This window comes from Emydura macquarii, unplaced genomic scaffold, assembly GCF_026122565.2.
Source record: "Emydura macquarii macquarii isolate MOO-44397 ecotype Brisbane River unplaced genomic scaffold, CSIRO-AGI_Emac_v2 contig_1119, whole genome shotgun sequence".
In the NCBI taxonomy this organism is placed as follows: Eukaryota; Metazoa; Chordata; order Testudines; family Chelidae; genus Emydura; species Emydura macquarii.
In genome coordinates this window covers 5,261,216-5,278,451 of record NW_027131256.1, presented here as the reverse complement: position 1 = coordinate 5,278,451, position 17,236 = coordinate 5,261,216, and the positions used below count along the sequence as shown (strand labels likewise).

Genomic DNA, 17,236 nt, shown 5'->3' with positions numbered 1-17,236 from the left:
GTTTGTGTTTTTTTTGTCTTTTAGGAAAGCAGGCAAGGTGGGTAACCCAACTTCACCTCCTTCCCTCTGCAAAGTCTGCACAACAAGAACTTTCTGGCTATTGATTTGAAACAGATTTCTCTAAAGCTTTTTGCAGCTACATCCTGCTCTGCTTTTACTTTCCACTGGCCATGCAACACTGCAGGATTGTTTGTGTTGCACTGCATATATAGACAGATATAGGGGGAACTTAACCTCTCTTGCTTTTCAACTTTCCTTCAATAAGATACAGCATTTTCCAGATGTCCACCCTCTCTCTAGAGACTGGGAAAATAGTAAGGCAATTGGTGGCAATCCAAGGAACATTGACTAATTGAGCAGATCTGCCCCTGTATGCTGCTACGTAGTGGCATTGATGCTGTAATAAAGGCTGTGGTGACAATTCTGTTTCAACTCCCATCACAGCTTCCAGCTATTCATAATTCTGAAATGTATCCTGCGAGTTTCGCAGTCCCATAGGTGATTTTGTTTTTGTGATAATTTTGCAGACTGTGCATTCATCTGGCTTGTGAGTTATGTAATCCTGGAGAAGCAATAGTTTTTGCTTTAAATAGAAATCATTTAATCATCTTAGGTTTAAGCTTTAACTCAAAACTGACTGTTTTAAAGCCCGATATGTCTGGAAGGAGGAAGATCCCATTTGCCTTGCTTGCCAAAAACCTGTTGCAATAAAGTTGGGAATGTTTGAAGACTGGTAAGTGCGATACCTCGTTTAATATTCTGCGTGCACAGGCATGTTCTCCCGTTGTTCCCACTATAGATCCCACCTAATGATTCCAGGGACCTTCACTTTAGGAGACTTTGGGTCAAGTCTGAGCTTTGCAACTTGGGTTCATCTTGATTTTTTTTTCATTTCCCCGTTATTCTTTAAGCTTTGGTTGCATCCAGATCACTCATTCCTCTCCCTGGAAATAGCTGATTCTGATGCCCAGCCAAGCTTTAGACCACAAGCTCATCCCATGCTTCTAGCCCTAAACTTTCCTGGCCTGGTTTTCAGCAATGCTCAGTACATGTAGCTCCCTTTGCTAGAATGGTGTATGCTCAATATAAATTCAGGCACTGGAACACCATAAAACTTGGAGCTGCTGGTGGAGTGAACGGCTCCTATCCCCAATTAATTTTCCTAGTAGCTAGAAGAGTCTTGAGGGCACACAAAGGGCTGGGTTGGAGGTAAAAGATTTACTAGCCTTCAAAAAGACTTCTGACTTGGATATTTTAACCCCTTTCCTTTCCCTCCTGGTAGCTGGAGTCTGCATACGCTGGAGACACAGCTGATGGGATACTGCCTCCCCGCACAGCAGGTTTAAATAAAGTACCACTAGCATCTAAAAATTAAACACTATGTGAATTCTACACAGATTTCAACAAAAGGTGATGAGGAAAAGGACAGGCAGGGCTCTCCCTTTGTCTAACCTTAACCACCTAATACCTAATGTGCAAACTACAAACTGCCTTGTCTTCATAAGCTGTTTGCAGTGAAGAAGAGCTCTGTGTAAGCTCAGAAACGTGTCTCTTTCATCAGCAGAAGTTGGTCCAATCAATATTACCTTACACTGTCTTCATACGGATATTAGCTCAAATGAATACCATGTGTTAGCTAACATGAGATAAGAACATAAGAACGGTCATACTGGGTCAGACCAATGATCCATCTAGCCCAATATCTTGTCTTCTGACAGTGACCATTGCCAGGTGCTCCACAGGGAATAAATAGAACAGGTCATCATCAAGTGATCCATCCCGTTAGCCATTCACAGCCTCTGGCAAACAGCGATCCCTGCCTATCCTGGCTAATAGCCATTGATGGATCTATCCTCCATGAATGTATCTAGTTTTTTTTAACCCTGTTATAGTCTTGGACTTCACAACATCCTCTGGCAAGGAGTTCCACAGGTTGACTGTGCATCATGTGAAGAAATAATTCCTTTTGTTCATTTTAAACCTGCTGCCTATTAATTTAATTTGGTGACCCCTAGTTTATGTGTTATGAGAGGGAGTAAATAACACTTCCTTATTTACTTTCTCCACACTAGTTATGATTTTATAAACCTCTATCATATTCCCCCTTAGTCATCTCTTTTCCAAGCTGAAAAGTCCCAGTCTTATTAATCTCACCTCAGATGGAAGCTTTTCCATACCCCTAATCATTTTAGTTGCCCTTTTTTGTACCTTCTCCAATTCCAATATATCTTTTTTGAGCTGGGGAGACCAGATCTGCACGCAGTACTCAAGATGTGGGCGTACCATGGATTTATAAAGAGGCAATACGATATTTTCTGTCTTGTTATCTATCCTTTCGTAATGATTCCCAATACTCTCTTAGCTTTTTTGCCTACCGCTGCACATTGAGTGGATGTTTTCAGAGAACTATCCACAATGACTCCAAGCTCTCTTTCTTGAGTGGTAACAGCTCATTTAGACCCCCATCATTTTATATGTATAGTTGGGATTATGTTTTCCAATGTGCATTACTTTGCATTTATCAACATTGAATTTCATTTGCCATTTTGTTGCCCAGTCACCCAGTTCTGTGAGATCCCTTTGTAACTCTTTGCTGTCTGCTTTGGATTTAACTATCCTTGAAGTAAGAACAGAAGATGCACTCAGTCACACAGGTTTAACATCACACCTTTAGTCGAACCAGTGAATTCTGTCTGTAGACCTCACCTAAGAGGAGCTTTCGGAGATTTAGCTTAAATCTGTGCCTAACTGATTTACACTAAACCAAAATAATACTGATTTAAATGGAAGTAAGAGAATCCACACAGACTTTTGCATCAGTTTGACTATGTGGATTTTTTTTAAATCTCTTTTAGGTAAAATCACTTCCACTTTCTTGTGTAGATCACCTTTTTTTTATGTAAACTAAACCAATAAAAGCCTAGTTTAAACCAATTTAAGAGTGTTGACAGACAAAGTTCCCCTGGTTTAACCAAAGCATGCCTTGAGTTAAATCAGTTCAGCTTTGTATGTGGATCAGGTCTTAACTATCTGAAATAAAATACACTTTCCCCATGACACCCATGCCCCCCCCCCCTCTCTCTCACATGGTAGTTTGTTTTAGAAATGGACTAGGACTGAAAAGCCAGGATCCGGATATCAAGCACCCCTGGGTTCCAGGGTGCTTGGATGTAGGAGGGGTTGAGGTTCAGACCATCACAGACACACAGCTTTGCTTCAGACTCCCCCAAAGTAGAGGGGTGTTTGCATCTGGGTTGTTGAGCCCCTAATCAGTTTTACTCCTTTCCTAGCAACTTGGATTTAGATGTGGCACTTCTTCTGAGGCAGAAAACGCCCATCATGTTGGTAGCAGGATTAAAATGGCATGTGAGCCAGCTAGGGTGAAAATCTCCCCATAAATTTTTCATCTTTCCTCAGGCAACTCTGCCTATGGAGCTGCACAGGTATTAAGAATGCGTTGTCAACTAAAGCCATTAGCTCATCTTCCTCCTGGATCCCATCTCCAGGGTGCACCGTCAGCAGAGTTTCCACCGCGTTATTCTGGGAAGTGACCTTTTGTGAAGTGACCCTAGCACTATCCCAGGGGGGCTGCAGGCAGACTGCCTCGCTCAGGTGTGTGTGTGGGAAGGGGGCACATTGCTGAAGGCTGAACACAAAAGTTCAGCGCTTCCCTTTCAGAGCATCTTTATTAAGTGCGGAGTCTAGGTCGACTTGAGGGAGGTCGTGAGAGGGGGAGGGCGAGGAGAGAATTTGGTGCCACAGCTCACAGCTTCCCTCAGGTGGGACAATAGCGATATGCCAGGGCAAACCGTCAGTTTGAATTAAACACACACACACATACACACACACACACACACACTGCCTACAGCATCCCATGCTGTGTATCCCAATCCCATTTCCCTGTTTACTGGAGCCCAGAGAGTTCAGACTGAGTTAAGGAAACGTTGTCTCGACTAATGGGCATGGCAAGAAGATGACCAGCCAGCATGGTTGAATTCTTGCACTGCTCTGCTCCCCCAGCTGCCCAGAGCTATTATCAAGACGATTAATTCTTTACTTGCGGAAGGCTTCCCATCGCCACAGCTACCCTCCATGCTCCCACTCTGCCTTGCAATCTCTCTCCCTTCTCTATCGTGCCGGCTCTCCTTATCCCTCCCTAAAACAGAAAGATACCAGAAGAGGGGCTTTTGTTTCTTTTTAATTGGCTATAAACACAAAACACCTGCTTCGGGTCCCCCGCCCCCCCACCTCAACCCTTGATAGAGTCAGGCTTCATACAGGGCCTGCTCCAAAGCCCATTGAAGTCAATGGACAGACTCTTTGATCTCTGTTGGTCTTTGGATCAGGCCTATAATAAGCTGGTAGGGCCTGGTCCGTACTTGGCTAGGAGACCGTCAAAGAAACAAAGGGGATGCTGCAGGAAGTGAGCCTGGTGATTCAGTAGGTGGCACTCTTCCCCAAGTCACCACTGAGCCCACAGCCTACCCACCAGGCGTCAGGGAGTGCGGAGCTGCCGTCTTTCAGATGAGAGGCAAAACTGTGGCCCTGCTCACTCGTGGTTGTTAAAGATCCCGTGGTACTTTCTAATAAGATTAAAGATGTTAAACCAGTCTCATGGCTACATTCCAACTCAGATGATTACATTTTCCCTAACGAAATTTCCCCTGCAGTTCTGACTGGATAGTGTAACACAGGTGGGACATACATGAAAGCAGCTATGAGACTAAACTTAACATACTAACCTCAGTCACGTGCCAGGGGTCAGGGTTACAAAAGGTTAATACCCTGCCACACGGCAGACATTAATATTAGCCACTCTCTCCAGCAGCTACAAGTTCTCTTAAAAAAATCAAATGCAAATAAAATATAATAACCTAAAAATAACACCCAGAGACTAATTAATAACACACACAAATGCAGACTTTGAGGATAGAGATCAGGGTATTGGACGTTTGTCAGTAACTACCATATCTAGACTCGAATGACTTTCTGTTCACATAATCACTCTTTGGTCTCAAAATAGCTCCTTTTGCTGTGACCTGTTCAGCCATGAAGATGGATCAGCCACTTGCAGATTCTGTTTGCTATTCCTGGTGTTTTCCACTGTGTGTGCAGGTTACTTTGGTCTGAAAAAGATTCTGGATGTCCTCCTCAAGGAACAGAGGAATCATAGAAGATTAGGGTTGGAAGGGACCTCAGGAAGTCATCTAGTCCAACCTCCCTGCTCAAAGCAGGACCAACCCCAACTAAATCATTGTCCTCCTTGCATTTGTTTAGTTGTCTTCTGTTCTTTCTGTAGGACAGACACTCAGAAATGGTCATGACTTTGGTGTGGATTATATAGTTGTTACCTTTAACAAAATCCCAACCCATTTGTTTGTAATCTAACGCTCTCGCCCACTTCCAATAAGGATAACTTTTTGGCATTCTTGTTGTAGGATTTCTTCTATTCTAGTTTCCTGGTGCATAGCTCTTTTGTAAATACTTCAGGCTTAATTGTCTTTGGCTCAAGAAGCTTGCTGGAAGTTGTCACTATGTCCTTTGTTCTTCTTCCTGAGACTCTCTGAACAAAATTGCCAAAATGCACTACTTATAGTTTGCAGTTCTTCACCTGTTATTAAAGCATCTGGTGCGCCCAACTACATCCTCAAAGATCTAGAAGAACAAACTTTGGCAGACCTCGGATGCAGAAGCAGTCATGAAGGAAAGTAACTTAAATCAATGTCTCTCAAAAGTGGAGCTGACCGTACAGAGAATCTGCAGCCTCTAATTGAGATGAACCTGCCAAAACCATTGGTTTGCACACAAAACTGAAAATATTTTAGTGTTTTTAAGTCCAAGCATGACCTCCTCAACTGTTCTCATGGGGTAGCACTCACATTTGAGGGCCTCACTCAAATTTTGTGGACTTACGCAAATCTTTAACTTTAGTGCCCCTGTTGATAATTCAATTGTGTTTATTTGCTCAATAACCTAAGTTTGCTTCATGTAACAGACATAAAATAAACCCATGTATTAAAGCTATACTGCCATGAGTGTATAAGTAGAGATACCACTCAAGCATTTGAAATAGTAGAACAGGAGTACCCACATGTGCTCAAGCTGAAGAGAGTTCTGCAAATGCAGATGGTCAAATGGTGCATAATTTGTCTGCAGAGCAGAAAACAAAAATATTCTTAAAGAATTTGATGAGAAAGATGTTTAACAGATTGTGATTCATTTGAGGATATATTAGCATACATCGCATGGACATCAATCCCAGCTTGCTGCCATAAAATGCATGCATTACAAGTACTAAGAAATAAAGTACAAGTGAACTTAACAAGATAGCAAAGAGATTTTTTTAAAATATTTTCTCATCAGAGAGTTACGGATATCTCTGTGCCATTATCATCAGAGTTTTTTCCTCCAGCTGTATGATCATGAATGTATTTTGCTTTTGTATCTCTTTGCAATTTGTGTTGAGCACGAGAACCAAAATGGTTGCTTTCATTGCATGCATGACACTGCATCCATTGTGCTGGACAGCTTTGTGTTGTTTTGTGATTACCTCCACATTTATTGCAAACAAATCTGGTCTCTACCATTTGTTTACCCTTTGAATCCGTCTTTATTCCTTGACATACATTTTTAATTAGATGCACTTCTCTTCTTTCACCGCCTGCTAACACTTTCATTTGGGAAGCACAGTTTTCACTATCCCTGCAAATATCCACTGTACCTTGCCAAGTCAAGTCTATTTCTCATGGTAACCTTGTTTTGACCTGGTTGTCAGTTACACCACAAAGAACTTGATTGGTGATTAATCCATCTGCATTCAAATTCACATGATTTAGGGTGATGGCAAAGGTCTGTAACATAATGGTCACTGGTCTCATGTGACAGCATGTTTCCTTTAAAGAAAGAGTGCCTTTCCCACATAACATTCCTGGTTAGATCATGGTACACTTCAAATTTTCAATGACCGTTTCATCAATTTGCAGTCCCCTTTATACTCACACTGGAAGCTAAGCTTGATCTCCAGTGCCTCTGAGCCTCCCACTTCTCTGGAGTAACACTTGTTTTCAGGAAAATTTGGAAGCACAGCAACCATCCCCTCCAATTCTCTGTCAGGATCTCCTTCTAGACTGAGGGACTCAGGAAGCATCACATGCTCCGCTTTTGCCAAGATTAAGTTTTCTTCTGACACCCTATAATAGAGGTGTGACACACAGGAGTGCTGGTAAGAGACTGGTGTTTATTTCCTGGCCCCTCACATGGGGCAGGGTTCCTAAAGGGCTATATTCTCACAGTAAACTCTGACTCCAGTAGCTTCTGCCACAGATAAGAGTTCTTCACTTCCTGACCTGAACTCTTTCTGTGTGGCTGTTTAAATGCTGCTGTGACACTCCACAGTGGTTGCATTTCAGTGATGTCAAAAAAAGAGCCCTGTATAATTTTGGCAGTTAGAAAAATGTATAAAGGTAAAAGAAAGTAAAATAAAAATAATGCTATTTTGCCCTTCCTCTATGCCTTCCATCCAGAAGCTTTACAAACAGTAATGAATCTTTGTATGACAGAGATAAGTATTATTCCTACTTTGAAGATGGAGAAACTGAGGCACAGAGAGACGACATGCCCCACCTAAGATCTCTCAGCAAGTCAGTGGAAGAGCAGGGAATAAAGCCCAAAAATCCTGACTCCCAGGATTTAATGAATAAGGCTGTATTTCCCTCAAGCTTATTGTAAGTGGAATGTTGTTAATCACAAGACAAATAACTGAACCACATCAACAACAAAAAATCAGGATCTGTTCAACAGTGCTTCAGTGAAATAATTAGTTTACTGCCCTTTCCCTCATTCCTCCTGGTATTAAGTCAGCAGATTCACTTCTATTCCAGTTATTGAGAGAGCATTTCTCTTCTTAGTAGTTTATCAGTTCTATTGGAGTGGACTGTCTTCTCTAGACTCCTTTCTGAAGCAAACATACAGTAGAGCAAATACTTGAGACCCTACGGGATAGACAGACCCAGAGAGCATGCATAAAAAAGAGAAAGTACCCTTAAGTGTAGAATCGTAGACTGTAGAGCCCTGTTTGATCTAGATCTTGATCTAGAAACTGCAGGATTGCTCTGGATCACATGCTTTGTCTCTTTGGTGTAGGAGGATGGATGTAATCAGCATTTCTCAGATTCACAGCCACATGACATAGGTTAATGATAAGTGGACAAGCCCCTGCCTTCAGTTATTCAGTGCACTGTATCTCTGAGGCATTCTCTCTGGAGCGAAACCCTTCCCGGAGAAACACAGGGCTTAAGAAGCTTACGGAGTAGCACTATAACAGGCACCATGTTTCTGCCACATCTCAGCTATTCAATCAGAGCAGTCACTCCTATACAAGTGAAACCAAGTTGCTCCAATGAAGCAATCGCCATGAAGGGGCCCTTGTATACCGACCCTCTCCACTTCCAAAAGTCCCCACCAATCTCACTGCTACCCTGCAGCTGATCATTTGCACTCCCCAGGGTATTACCTACAGATCTGTCTCTTAAAAACCTGCACAGCTTTCATGACGAGCTTCCTTCTGACTTATGCTGGTTTTCATCCGTATTATAGTTCATGTAGGTTGGAAGCTGCTTGTGTTTGGACCATATCCTCCTCTGTATTAGTAGAGTGCTACACACACAAAGCTGGAGCTCAGTACATAACAATAATAATAATTTATTAGTAATAGCCTTTCACTTAAGATCTACATTCAGATTTTTTCTTGGAGCGAAAATTGAATGAGATTGGTGATGTATTAATCTACATCAGACAATGACCCCACAATCTGGAAAGGCAGGCAAAGATTAAGATGCATCAGCAGAGCTTGGGGGAGGGGGATGGAGGAGCAGCACTGGAACAGCAGGGCGTGATGCAGGTCAGGAGTAAGGTGCATTGGGAGAGGTGTGTGGGGGGAGGCAAAACCCGGGAGCGGAACAGTAGTGAAGACTGCAGGTCAGAACTGAAGTGCTTTGGCAGAGCTGCACGGGGGCCAGAACTAGAAGAGCAAGCCGTGCTACCAGTCAAGATTGAGGTGGGATGGGAGCCCATGTCCAGAAGAATAGCAGGTGCTGCAGGTGAGGATTTGGGGTGTGCTGACCTAGTAATGAGGAGCTTGCGCAACACAAACCTGCTCCAAAAAGCCAACGGCTTGCTTTTCTGAAGACACACATTCAAGCTAACACTCACACATGAGCCTAGTATGTCCCTCGGCCAGCATCTGGTCCATCTGTGCAACACAGCACTTTACATGTCCAACAACACTGATCAAGATCTGCAGCATCTCTTCCCTGAAAGGCAAGCAGGAAAAAAAATATCCCTGCACTAGAGTAATTCTGATCTGGCCTCAGGGTATCTTATGATGAGACTTCACTCACTGGTACACTTCCACGAGTCTCAATTTCCTCGCTGTCACTTTCTTTCCAAAAAGGTTAGTCTATAGTGTTTACACTGCTGACAAGCAAATCAGAGCTGGCAGGAGACTGACAGCGGCTACCCCAATCTCACCAACTTCTCACAAACAACTCACGCTGCCTATCCACCTTCCACCATTTTGGTGGCATCCAACCATCAACATTCCTAGCCATCTACCCACACATGCAAAATTCTCTTCCCCCTTTCACTCCCTATTTTGGAAATTGCCTAGAGTGGAGAGAAAATGGGAGCACTGATGGGAAGACGACGACAATGATAAAGACATGTTGCTGATTGGGAGTTGCCCCACTTCCTGAGTGGACATGTAGGGGGTGATGAGTAAAGACTTTTCCTCAGGACCAGGATCACCGAGAGCATGTGTCTATCATAACTCCATGTGATCTTTCAGACAGGAATGAGTGGATCATGCAAACTCCTGCTCCATTTAGTCCTGCGAGACCTTGTACGTGTGTCATTAGCATCTTATGATCAAAAGCCACAGAGGAAGGAGGTTCATTTCCTGTGTCAGGCCAGGAGAACATCATTCATCAGTGTGAGCAGTGCCATTCTTATTCTCTGACCTTGCCAGAGACCTGAATGCAATGAACCTCCAGAGGATGGCAGAAGAGAAGATTTTCTGGAGTTTAGACACCACCACCTTTGCTAACCGAGGGAGTATTGGAAACTGGCCAGTAATTGGTAAGGTAGTTGGTATTAATCATAGACTTTTTCAGGTCTCTCTGTTCCTTAGGATATCTGGTAGCCTGACTTCTTTGAAGGATGGAAAATTGTTATCATACAAGCCATTTTTCACTAGACTTCATACAAATGGTGGTCCAGGCATTCCTCAACAGCTAACAGGTCTTCTAATGAGGTGACCCATTCACATTCTGTGAAGGCAGATGGAAGGATTGTCATTCCGGCACCAGAGTGGCTCCCTCCATGTCCCAGTGATTTTTCTCTGTGAAGTAGGCTCTTGGTGGCCGGAGGGCCTTGGTCCAGGGACAGATCAGGCAGTCCAGGCCTATTAACCAGCGAAGTCCACAATGCCTAGCTATTAGATTCCACAGAGCAGCTCTGCTGGCTGGGAATTAGCTGATGTAGTTCTATCAGAGAGGAAGATTCTCTTAACTTCCTTTGTGGCTGAAGCATATAGCCCTTGAACAGTTCATGGATGAGTAGGTTTTGCACCATAGACTCTCTAGTTTCCTCCCTTCTTGTGCTTCACTTTGTGTGCTTCATCAATGAGCCACAGTTACCTGTAAGGGGGCAGTACAGGGCCATGGGTCATTTGTGCCTAGTTTGTCAGTGGTTTCAATTGGCTGCAGTGTTCTGCTAGCTGGTGCCCTGGTCATTCGAATGGGTGGTTTCTGCTCCAGGAATTTCTAGAAATGTTCCAGTACAAGCACTTCTGTGACTGAATTAGTATTGCTGGTTCACTGAAAAGGCAAGGTGGCATCCCTTTAACATCTCTTTTAGAAGTGGACGTGGCCAGTCAAAAAAGAGGTCTAATCCCAGGCCTAAAAGAAGAGGTCCAGGGTGCATCTGGCTACATGAATGGGCTAGGAGACAACCTCAGAGAAGCCCATGGTCATCATGATGGGTAGGGTGCCTTGGACTATTTTATCAGATGAGGCATTCTACATGGACACTGAAATGTCCCCCGACAGTGAAACTGCCACCCCATCAGATTTGGTAGGAGCTTTGTTAGTTATCTAAATAATTATTTTTAAGGTAAATTCATCTTGGGGCCTATTAACCATGACAGCATCTCCTTCAGAAATAAAACCCACAACGCGTGCACACACACACACACACCAAAAGGAACATTTCTGTGCAAGAAAGAAAATAAAGTTAAAGGCAAATCTTTAGCTGTAAACATCTCCAATTTACAGTAAGGTAGGTTATTGCAGAGGCATCAGAGCAGAGTCATTCTCTGTTAAGTTGATGGGGATGGCTGCCTCAGGTGAGAGAACGGGCAGAGCACAGCCAGCGCATCACAGCTTTAGCAGCACTGGTACCCCACGCCATGGCTTTCATACATCTGATGTACAAAACAGAAACATGTTACAGCAAGGACGGGGGAAGGGAAGAGAGAAAAGGAGAGGGAAGCACAGAAAGACATGGGAACAGAACAGGGAGGGTAAGATACAAAATGAGAAAGTTGTATATGGACTTCCAAGGGCAGAGTTAAATGCATTAAGCTTCAGGGAGTAATAAAGTGAGATTCTTACATGGGAACCCCCTCCATGCAGTGCGTTCAGTCAGCCAGCACTCTGCAAGCTCTCTGGCAAATGAACAGAAAAGGAGGGAGAGGTAGGGAATTGGATTTAGACTACAGAGGGAATACAGAGATGACATATTTAGGGGACAAATATATTTGTAGGAGATAGAAGGAGGGGCAAAGAACGGTTGCAAAATGGCCATCACTGGGGGATTCAAGGCAGACAATTCATCCACCTGTCAGGACAGCGGATGTTGTACTTTGATGCACAGGAAGAATAGTAATAATAGTATGGTAACATACACACAGCCACCAAAGGCTTCCTGGCTGTCACTATACTGCATATTATGGCTACTCAGAACTCCACTGAGAGCAGAAACTGAATTCAGACCGTCCTGCTCCAAAAGCACAGATGCTGACCTCTTCAGCTAAAGGAGACTCTCCCTCTGACAGCATAGGGTCTATGACACATTGCTGAGTGGGACAATGTGGTCTTCAATAACCGCAAGGGGCTAGGACTGCAATTCTTAAAGTTCATTTCAAAGACGGCACCTACAGCAGCACAGTGTTCTGGCTACCTGCTGGGCACTGGCTGAGCACTGCCTCAGACGGAAAAGGACCACCCACCGAATTTCCAAAAAAAATATGCATTTTCCTTGGAGTTCTCCCAACAAGAGAAGAGGGTTCAAATGGTTCCAGTGGAACCCAGTCTGGGCCCATACAGGGCCTCATTTGGGGGGTTTGATTTTTGTTTTTACCTCTCACTCTTTTCTTTTGTTGGGGGACCCTAGTCTTCTCCATTTAGTGTCCCAAATGGTGTATTTGGGGAACCATTTACTGCCCCATAGGGACCATTGAGGGTCCCAGTTAGCACTTTATAGATTTCACTGATATCTACTCCAAAACAAAATAGGGAATTACAGAGGTTATTCTAGAGAGGCTGAAAAAGATGGTTTAGATTTGGCTGATTGCGGGGGGAAAGCTATGACGATGGAGGTAACATGGCTGCAGCATACAGAAGTATTCAAAAATCAAATTCAGCAGGTGAATTGGAATGCATATTTCAGTCAGCGCACTGCCCCTCTCACTGAATCTTGTTGGAGAAGTTGCTGCAACGGCTGTTCCCCAAATTGCTCTATATTTTGGAATCCTTCAGAGATTGTATATCCTGTTTTCCGCTTCTACTAGTTGTCGGGATGTGTTGAAAAAGCATTACATCAAGATGCCAAGGCACAACAAGGAGGTCATCAGGTTGAGGGCGTTCTTGATATTTTAGAGGAGATAAGGGCTTCACACAATCTTATGCCACAAAAGCTGATGGGGGCTTGCAAATGAACATTTCACAGTTTTCGTTTCTTGTTTTGGCCGTGATGTGATGTACTATCTTATCAAAAGTGAGCACAAAATTGCAGAGTCCATTCAGTCTTGACATTCAAATGGTTCGCTGTTTACTTGGTGGCCTTTGAGATGCTTTATCAGAATTAGAAGTCTTCTGGGTTCGTTACACGTAAGGATGCTGCTGCTTCACAGCTTGAAATATTAAGAATATTCATGCAGTTCAAAAAACACTTGAAGAAGTAGTAGTGGTGACACCAGGCAAATCTGCAAAAGGATGAAAGGTCAACAGATCCTACAACGATTCTGAATGTGAGGTTTTCAATCCCATCTTAGACAAACTATTAACACAACTGGATGAGAGGATGAATAAGTACCTTGGTGTCAGAGAAAAGTCTGCTTTTTTGATGGGCAAGAAACAGAAAAGTTTCAGCAGCAAAGACCTAAAGAGGCATGCCTACAACTTAACAAGCAGCTACCCTTAGGATTTAAATTCAGATTTTTGCAAATGAGATTGAGCTTTTTGCAAGTTTTTGCAGATGAATTTTGAAGGATGGCTGGAAATGAAGGCGCCCACTGATCTCCTTAGCTACATTTACAAAAAAGTCTTTAGTTGAGTTTTTCTCTAACACAGAAACAACACTGTATATTTTTTGGGTCGTCCTGTAACCATGGCCACTAATGAAAGGAGTTTCAGCAAGATAAAGTTATTCAAGACCTATCTAAGAATGTCCATGAAGCAGGAAAGGTTAAGCAGCTTGGTAGTTATTTCTATAGAAAACTCGGAAGCAAGGTGGATACACTGGGATGAGCTCATTTATGAGATTGCTTCATAGAAGCCTAGGAAAGTCCCTAGTGGTGATTGTGAGGTTTTTGCAGTGGGTGGGGAGCCATCTTTGAGTCTTTGAACCAGTCCCAAATCACTTTTAGTACAGCACGATCCCCCATCCTCTTACTGACCCAGCCTCACTCTGCTTAAGTTAGGAGACGTAGTAAGAGCACAATCCAACTCTCCTATAAACCTTGTCAATCTGACATTAAATGTGAAAGTAGATTAATTTCTGGAGACATTTCAGGGGCAAAGTGTTATCTGCACCAGAAATTATGTAATGTTTATTAAGTACTTCCAAGTGAACAGTGCTGTCAATTATCCCTTTACCTGACTCCACCTTGTTTTCTCATATATATATATATATATATATATATATATATATATATATATATATATAAATATATATAAGCTATATATAAAAAAAAACTTATTTGGGCATACGTAGTCAATCTTCTGGCTGTACAAAGTTGTTCCCCTCGGTGTTTTGCCCCATCTAATTTTGAATACCCCAAACAATGGGGTATCTACCACTTGCTTTCAGAGACTATTCCAAGAAATCTCGCCATTAGACATTTTTCTTTATATTCGGCCTGCATTTCTCTCTTAATTTCATCCCTTCAATCCTACTTATACTCCCGATCCCTTCCTAAACAGCTCCTCTCACTCACTGGCGGCGTTCTCACCCTTCAAATTACTTGTAGACAGTTACGTTCCCCCGTTAATCATCGTTTAGGCAACATACATGAATTTAGTTCTTTGAACCTTTCCTCCTACCTCAGCTCCTTACTCATTTTTGTTCTTCTTTGAACTCCTTCCAATTTGTCAATCTCTTTGTGACAGTGAACTGCCTACAGCTGAATGTAGTATGCTGGGTATGGTCTTCCCAAAGCTTGTATGCTAATTTAATCATAAACAGGATTAGATCTATCTAGCAAGAACTGTGCTTTAACAACTCATGCATCTCATCACTGCTGGTTCTGTTTTCTTCAAGATGACTGCCGATTCCTCTTTCCATTACTATCGGTGCCTTCACTTAAAGCGGGGTTCAAGTTCAAACTTTCTGGATGGTAACTGCAAGAACCATTCGGTTTCCAGTTTTGAATATCACTAGCACATTGGACTTTCCCCCACAACCTTCTGCAACCCACCTCCAACCCCTGCCCCCCAAGTTCCGCAGGACATATTCTTTGGCATATGAAGGTGTGATGCTGGCTGAATCAGGGGGGCCCTTGAGGTGTACTCAGAAGCTCCAATTACTCCCTTCTACACCAGTCTGGCATTGGGGGTGTCACGCTGGCTGGATTGGGGCGGGGAGGAGGGCATTTAGTATATTGTTTGACATCAGTGTGTCAAAATCATAATTCATGTGAGATATGCCATGCCAGGTACTGTTAGAAAGGCTATAATGTGCTAAGTACGATGATGATGTTTATGTTCATGTGTTAGATGTGTAATGGAAGTTATGGATATGTTTGATATATCAGCATGTCAAATTGTGCTGTCTGGGTAACGACTCAGACAGGATGGCTGCAGAACAAAAGCCTGCTTGATGGCCCATTAAGAAATTCACAGATGCAAGGGGCCCAGGGAGAGAAGCCAGGGATATACCTGATGAGTCACCAGGACTTGCTCATGTGACTCTGGACTCCATTTTGGTTCCTGTGAAATTCCACAAGCAGCATGGAAAGGGCCAGAGGACATAAAAGGCAGAGGCCTGGGATCCATTTTGTCTTCAGTCCTGTTCAGCTTTCAGCCACCTATCTACCTCTGGATCAATTCATCTGCAACTGAAGCTGTGAAACAAAGGACTGAGACCCATCCAGGAACTGGATGTATAACCAGAGGGACTATACAAGCCTGCAAACTCCACACTTCTCCTAGAAACCTGATATATAGGGACTTTCAAATCATTTGTATGTATGTGATTGCTTTAATCCTCTAACATTGCTCTTATAGTTTCTTTCTTTCTTTCTTTTTATAATAAACCTTTAGTTTTAGTTGCTAAAGGATTGGCTGGCAGCGTGGTATTTTGGGTAAGATCTAAACTCATGCTGATCTGGTACTGTGGCTGACCCTTTGGGGTCAGGAGGAACCTTTTTGGTAAAGAGCACAGAGTTTAAATAACTGATCTCTTTACTGGACCTATTGGCTGATTGGGGGCCGGAGGCTGAAATGCAGTAAAGGGGGCTGTGGGTATTTGTGTACTGGCTTCTTGATAACTGGTTTGGGGAATCAGAAGCAGTTTGTGGCTGGTTAGGAAGTCTGACTTCAGTGTCACCCACCAGTGTTGGGGGAATCTGCTCTCCCTTTGCAGCCTGCCCTGACCTTGGCATTTTCAGGGGCTACCCTGGGCACGGAAGGGTCACAGAAGGAAATGCAGCCAGGACTGGTTCGGACAATGCTGCCAGTCCTTTTGTCTCAGTGAATGAACTCCACCAGCAAGAGGATAGAATGGAATGCTAGTGCAATGCTTATTCCTTGTGCTGTAGGGCTGAAAACTGGGAGCTCTGCAGGGATAATACCCTGTGCTCGTTGAGGGATCAGGACAGCTATCTTTTGGCACACTCCTGCCTGGTCCACGCTGCAGCCTGTTTAACAGGAAATCTCCAGCCCTCATTTCTGGACGCATCATCCCCTCGTGATCTCTCGTGAGCTATGCTTCAAGGGCTCTGAGTTATTTCAGTCTTTAAAAGGATTTCCCCTCCATGAGCCACAGTTCCAACTGTTCATGCAGAGAACCCTCCCAATTTCACAGCATTTGGGATTCTTTTCATCGAGCAGGAAGAGGAGGGAAAAAGCAAAATAAAAAATAATGCCGCAGCCCTAGAGGAGAGATCTAGGCTAATTACAGTGATGAGTTAACCCTTCTACTAATCTTTAGCCCATTAATGTAAACAGATGGTCAGCTCCGCAGGGGACAGGAACAGGGATGGTGCAGCAGTCTCTCTCATCCAACTCCACACAAGACTAGACTCTGCCTGAATACGGCTGGCACTACAGGTCCTTCTCTTCCTACTCTGATCCTTTCCTCCCCACAGCATGACTGGCAAGGAAATACAGAAAGGGAAGCACTGAGCTACCAGGAGATGAGCGAAAGGGAATGCCGGGCAAAGATTTGTGAGTTAGGTCTAGCGTGTGTAATCATGTACAGACGTGCTAACGTGGGAGGGGGTGCGACTCATCCACAGGAAATGAAGGCTGACTTTAAATGGGGATGTTAAGCAAATTGCTTACATGCAATAAAAGGGGATATTGTATCAATAAGAAGGGCTAAACACAGAATGCCTTTGCCTATAAGGTGGGAAAGCATATACAGAAGTTACCATGCTGTCTCCTAATGTAAATAACCACAGAAATCTTCCAAGCTCAGTGTGGGGTCTGCCCCTTGCCCCAGATGATGGGGGTGTGGG

The 17,236-nt window shown here is 43.5% G+C and overlaps 1 protein-coding gene across 1 annotated transcript in view; it reads right to left on the bottom strand.

The window, feature by feature from the left end:
* IGSF11 (immunoglobulin superfamily member 11) overlaps positions 1-17,236 on the bottom strand; it is a 130,484-nt gene that overhangs the window by 63,830 nt on the left and 49,418 nt on the right. The gene's annotated exons all lie outside the window — the stretch shown is intronic.